Consider the following 7,330-nt stretch of genomic DNA (forward strand, 5'->3'; position numbering starts at 1 on the left):
GTGATGAATGTCTTGATCAGTATTCTCAAAACATTTCATCACCACAGATGTGAGGGCTATGGGCCTGAAGTTGTTGGAACTGCTGGGGTGTGGTTTCTTTGGGACAGGGACCATTATGGATTTCTTAAAGCAGGTTGGGTTCACACACTGTCTGAGTGAGAGGTTGAATATCACTGTAAACAGAGGGGCCAGGTGCAGGTTTTGAGGGCACGTCTCCTAATACCGTCTGGGGTGTGTGCTTTATTTCACCTGTATAATATTTACAAAATTAAGAACATGCTGTCTTAAAGTGATGCTGAAAGACAAATTCATGCATTTGTATCTTCCAGGCTGAATTACTGTAATCATTTATTTTATTACTCCAGTTTTAGCTTCTCTTCTTTGGCTCCCTGTAAAATCCAGAAGAGAATTTAAAATCCTCTGCCTTACATACAAGGCCCATAAAGGCCTAGCTCCATCATATCTCAAAGACCTCATTGTACCATATCATCCCAATATATCACTTTAATCCCAAAGTACAGGCTTACTTGTGGTTCCTAGAGTTTCAAAAAGTAGAATGGGAGGTAGAGCCTTCAGCTATCAGGCCCCTGTTGCATGGAACCTGCTCCCACATTGGATTCAGGAGGCAAAATATCTCTCTACTTTTAAGGTATGTCTGAAGACTTTCCTTTTTGATAGAGCTTATAGTTAGTTAGCTATATGTCTAGGCGGCTTGGAGATGATGCTCTGAGCACCTTTCCTCTAATTTCAAATCTAATTTCTTCTCCCTTACCACTCATACATTTGTGTGCTACTACTGTATTAGGGGCTGAACGACTTCGGATTTCAAGTCCGACTAATATGTGATGAAAGTCGAGTCGACATCAACTAGTTGATGATGTCATACATAAAAACACAGAAGAAAGTAATGCTTTGCAACAATGAAATCTATTCTTTACCTGAACATAATTCACACAAAATAAGCTACGGAGGCTTTTCTGCAAGGTAACTAAAGCTTGAACATTGTGTTGGGATCTGAACCTGGTGGTGAGCAGAGGTGGACCGAGTACACACCTTCACTACTTGAGTAAAAGTACAGATACTCCTTGTCAAATATTACTCCAATACAAGTAAAAGTAGCTTAGTCAAAATATTGCTTAAATAAAGTACTAAAGTATTTGCTTAAAAAAATACTTATGTAAAAGTATTTAAAAAGTATCTCAGGAAATACAGGAAAGGAAAGTAGCTTCATTGTCATTATACAATCCACTCTACAATCCACAGCCTCACTCTTTCTCTTGCAGACAGCTTCTCTCTCTCTCTCTCTCTCACTCACACACACACACACACACACACTACAATGTCATACAATTACATTTAAAATGTTCATCAGCAATTTAACAAACATTAAGCTAGCTAACGTCAGTAGCTACTTTACATACCACGACGTGCTTTTTCAGGTTGGAAGACGAGTTCTTGTAGGCCGTGATATAATTTGTTCGCGGTAAGCACAACAACCATTTAAACTGAAACGAATCACCTTTTGTGGCAAAAATCTCAACCATGGGTTTGAGATAAGGCCATGGGTGCTCTGTGGGAGTTTCTCCAGGTGTTTCTTCAGTTTCTTCCTGCATTGTATGGATTGTATGGCATGACATAGCGAATCAGCGAATCAGCAGAAACAGTTTATTTTCTCAGAATTTTGAAAAAAATAAATAAATACAATCAGCTGATGTAAGCTCAAAAGTAGTGAGTAACGAGAGCATCAACAGAAATGTAGTGGAGTAAAAAGTACAATATTTGTCCTTCAAATGTAGTGGAGTGAAAGTAAAAGTATCCCCCAAAAATAATAATCAAGTAAAGTATGGATACTCAAAAACTGTACTTAAGTACAGTACTCAAGTAAATTTACTTCGTTACTGTCCACCACTGGTGGTGAGCTATGGAAGCTCACCATGCATAACCAAGTTAACCACATGTTTGTCTTTGGAAACAAAGGGAAGCACTGGAAACCTCAAGTCCCACAATCCTCCAGGTGTGAAAACTGACCCAGCAGTTCACTGGCTGACAGTGGCATGTGACCTCTGAGGTCATCAGGTCATGTAAAATCTTGCCATAAAATTTGAAGAGAATCTAATCACCCTGACAGTAACAGCAGGTCACACTACAAATATGCTCCAAAATCAGACATTCCCTGTTCACAATAGGTGGCGCTACAATAATTGTATGAATATTGACATATGGATGTGTGCAGTTAGGGACCATTAACAATATTGTAAAGTTTAATGCAGTTTGGACTGAATAACAGCACGTTTAATGCAACTTCCTGTTTCATAGCGCGTCATGAAACTTTGAGGGGCCAGAACACCCACGCCACTTCGACGAAAAGTCAAAAACTTATGTCAGGTTCCTTCGCCTATCTTTCAACAACCTATTTCCAAATTTTGAAGTCAATCTGATAAGGCATCAAGCCTGAGGGCAACCAAGACACAACCAAAGTTTTGTCCAACTTTCACAGTTTTATCAAAATAACAGACTTCCTGTTGGGTTTAGAATATGTCTCCAACTGACTTTTTTGTGCGTCCTAGGATGTTACATGTGACATATTTCCAGATTTTTAGACGCAACGGGCTTCAGGAGGTGGTCCGAAGATGGCGCTACAGAGCCATTTTCCCACGCCCCGTGCTCAAGGCCCTTATACTTTAAAATTTTCGTCCGAACAAAGGCGTCTGCAAATTTTCAGGACTTTTCGTGCATGTTTAGGCGTGATTTCATTGGAGGAAAGACGCAGAAAGTACGAAAACAATAGGGTCCTTGCAACTCCGTTGCATGGCCCCGTTGGGCCCCTGCACTTTGTTGCTCGGGCCCTAATAATAAACAGTACGAAAACAATAGGGTCCTTGCAACTCCGTTGCATGGCCCCGTTGGGCCCCTGCACTTCGTTGTTCGGGCCCTAATAATAATAATAAACAGTACGAAAACAATAGGGTCCTTGCAACTCCGTTGCATGGCCCCGTTGGGCCCCTGCACTTCGTTGCTCGGGCCCTAATAATAATAATAAACAGTACGAAAACAATAGAGTCCTTGCAACTCCGTTGCATGACCCCGTTGTGACCCTGCACTTCGTTGCTCGGGCCCTAAATATCTTATTATTAGTCCAAAAATCTTAACAAGAATTTTCACACACAACTGCAAACCTGTTCATACCACCAATCACATAATTAAGTTTGCAGATGACACCACAATTGCTGGCCAAATTGTTAACAACAACGTCATCTGGCCAAATGGTGCAAGGACAAGGACAATGTTGTCCTGAACACCACAAAAACAGAAGGGATGATCATAGACTTCAGAGGAACCAGTAACACAAGACACATTCCCCTCCACATTCATGGAAAAGAAGTTGAGTCGCCCTGTCAAAACAGCTGACATGGACAATCAACACCTCAGTGCTAGTGAATAAGACCCTACAAAGACTGTTCTTTCTCAGGAAGCTCAAACAAGCTCAGACCAAAATTACTGCACAATTTCTCCTGGTGGACAAGGAGAAATATCATTTCTCCTTGAGTTTGGTTTCTTCTAAAGCCGATTTGTAAACAGCGCTCAAGCTTTATGCGCATGCTCCGCCTCTTCCTCTCCGTTTTTGGTGAATTTCTGAAACTGAAACAGCGCCACCTATAGGCCTGGAATGTGAAGTAGCGTTTTCAGTCGTGTTGATACGGATCCGTGTGGACGCAGATATTCTTGAAACGATGCCAGGGAAAACGGAGAGGGAAAAGATCGTTTTCGTACGTGTGGACGTGGCCTAAGTGGTGTTTCTCTCAGAGATCTGTGTAGACGAAACACAGATGCAGGTAATTTCTGAATTACACAACATCCCCAGGGAATAGTGATCCAAATGAATAGGGCTTTAGTTAAATAAGCTAAAAAAGTAAAATAATTAATTAAAATAAGTAAAAGAGAATAAATATGATAATAATATGTAGCAAAATGCAGGGTGCCCATCCTGGACCAGATCAGCAGTTCAGCAGTCGGAACAACTTGTGGAAGAAAACTGTTCAGAGGTCTGTTGGTTCTGCATTTAATGCCCCAGTACCATTTGTCTGATGGTAGCAGTTCAATAAGTTTATTGAGGGGGTGAATGGAGTCTATGACAATGTTTTAGTCCCTTTCTCTGCCTCACTACCCTCTGCAGGGCCTTCTTGTTTGTCCAGTGTTGGGCACGTTACTTTTTAAAAAGTAATTAGTTATAGTAACTAGTTACTTCTCCTAAAAAAGTAACTGAGTTAGTAATTGAATTTCTCCGCTATAAAAGTAACTACAACCCCTGGCAAAAATTATGGAATCACCAGTCTTGGAGGATGTTCATTCAGTTGTTTAATTTTGTAGAAAAAAAGCAGATCACAGACATGACACAAAACTATAGTCATTTCAAATGGCAACTTTCTGGCTTTAAGAAACACAAAAAGAAATCAAGAAAAAAATTGTGGTAGTCAGTAACAGTTACGTTTTTAGACCAAGCAGAGGGAAAAAATTATGGAATCACTCAATTCTGAGGAAAAAATTATGGAATCATGAAAAACAAACAAAAGAACACTTCAACACACCACTAGTACTTTGTTGCACCACCTCTGGGTTTTATAACAGCTTGCAGTCTCTGAGGCATGGACTTAATGAGTGACAAACAGTACTCTTCATCAATCTGGCTCCAACTTTCTCTGATTGCTGTTGCCAGATCAGCTTTGCAGGTTGGAGCCTTGTCATGGACCATTTTCTTCAACTTCCACCACAGATTTTCAATTGGATTGAGATCCGGACTATTTGCAGGCCATGACATTGACCTTATGTGTCTTTCTTCAAGGAATGTTTTCAGTTTTTGCTCTATGGCAAGATGCATTATCATCTTGAAGAATGATTTCATCATCCCCAAACATCCTTTCAATTGATGGGATAAGAAAAGTATCCAAAATGTCAACGTAATCTTGTGCATTTGTTGAAGATGTAATGACAGCCATCTCCCCAGTGCCTTTACCTGACATGCAGCCTCATATCATCAATGACTGTGGAAATTTTCATGTTTTCTTCAGGCAGTCGTCTTCATAAATCTCATTGGAACGGCACCAAACAAAAGTTCCAGCATCATCACCTTGCCCAATGCAGATTCACGATTCATCACTGAATATGACTTTCATCCAATCACCCACAGTCCACGATTGCTTTCCCTTAGCCCATTGTAACCTTGTTTTTTTTTCTGTTTAGGTGTTAATGATGGCTTTCGTTTAGCTTTTCTGTATGTAAATCCCATTTCCTTTAGGCGATTTCTTACAGTTCGGTCACAGACGTTGACTTCTGTTTCCTCCCATTTGTTCCTCATTTGTTTTGCTGTGCGTTTTCTGTTTTCAAGACATATTGCCTTAAGTTTTCTGTCTTGACGCTTTGATGTCTTCCTTGGTCTACCAGTATGCTTGCCTTTAACAACCTTTCCATGTTGTTTGTACTTGGTCCAGATTTTAGACACAGGTGACTGTGAACAACCAACATCTTTTGCAACATTGCGTGATGATTTACCCTCTTTAAGGAGTTTTGATAATCCTCTCCTTTGTTTCAATTGACATCTCTCGTGTTGGAGCCATGATTCATGTCAATCCACTTGGTGCAACAGCTCTCCAAGGTGTGATCACTCCTTTTTAACTGCAGACGAACAAGCAGGTCTAATCTGATGCAGGTGTTAGTTTTGGGAAAGAAAATTTACAGGGTGATTCCATAATTTTTTCCTCAGAATTGAGTGATTCCATAATTTTTTCCCTCTGCTTGGTCTAAAAAAGTAACTGTTACTGACTACCACCATTTTTTTTCTTGATTTCTTTTAGTGTTTCTTAAAGCCAGAAAGTTGCCATTTGAAATGACTATAGTTTTGTGTCATGTCTGTGATCTGCTTTTTTTCTACAAAATTAAACAACTGAATGAACATCCTCCAAGACTGGTGATTCCATAATTTTTGCCAGGGGTTGTAGTTACCAGGGAAAGTAACTATTACGTTACTTTTTTTTTTTTGTTGAAGTTTAAATATGTTTAAGAATTGGATTTTTTGCCTTGCCTGTGGCTGGCGAGCCCAGTCGGATGTCTTCAGTAGAGTGATCATAAGTGATCATAAAGGGGTCCATCCCGTGGCGAAGTCGTCCCCGCTTTCTCTGTTGCTGCTCCCAAATTGTGCAATGACCTACCACTCTACATCAGACAAGCCCCCTCACTGTCCAGTTTTAAAACTTGTTTTAAAACCCATTTTTATTCCTTGGGCTTTAACCCAGCATGAGACTCTGTTTTTTCTGCTTTCGTTGAGTGCTTTTATTGTTTTGATTGTTTTGATTGTTTTTAGTGTTTTATTGTTTTTTATTATTTTTATTGTTTTTAATAGTTTGTCTTACCAATGTACAGCACTTTGTTTCGGCTGTGGTTGTTTTTAAAGTGCTTTATAAATAAAGTTGAGTTGAGTAGCGCCCCCTACAGCCCGAATTTCATGAAACTTCGCATGATTTTATGCACCATAAGGATTGGGTGAATTCTTCCAAAGTTATAGGCCTTAAAGTCATATGAAATATTTGACATGCCAGGACTTCTACCAAGTTACCAGGTTTAATGCCTTTCACCATGCAGTTTGTCCTGGGCAGACACTTTATCTACGCAGAAAAAGATAAATCATTATTATTATAATAAAAATTGCAACAAAATCAATAGGGATCCTGTAACTTCCTTTGCATGTACCCCTAATAATAACAATAATAAGAAAAATTGCAACAAAATCAATAGGGATCCTGCAACGTCGCTGCATGGACCCCTAATAACAACTGTTTAATCCCGAACTCCACCAGCATTGGTGTCTGTAAAACCTCACAGGCCCTCACACTAGAGCCCCCCTCCTCCCTGACAACAACAATGGCCAAGGCTCAGAGCCTCCTTCCTCCATCTCACCTCTCACCATCCTGGAGAAGGGTGTGAACAGGCTGTTTGTGAGGCAAAACCCCCGCAAGGCTGCTGGACCAGATGCTGTGTCTCTGTCTACCTTGAAGCACTGTGCTGATCAGCTGTCTTCAGTGTTCACGTATATATATCTTCAACATTTCACTGAAGTCATTTCACGTGCCTGCTTGCTTCAAGGCCTCCACCGATATCCCAGTCCCCAAAAAGCCAAGGACCACTGGACTACTACCCTGTTGCCCTGACATCAGTTGTAATGAAGTCTTTTGAGTGCCTTGTGCTCTCACACCTCAAAGATACAACAGATCCACTCCTGGATCCCCTGCAGTTCGCCTACAGACCAAACAGATGTGGATGATGCCGTCAACCTGTCTTT

The sequence above is a fragment of the Chelon labrosus genome (assembly GCF_963514085.1).
Source record: "Chelon labrosus genome assembly, contig: SCAFFOLD_96, whole genome shotgun sequence".
Lineage (NCBI taxonomy): Eukaryota > Metazoa > Chordata > Actinopteri > Mugiliformes > Mugilidae > Chelon > Chelon labrosus.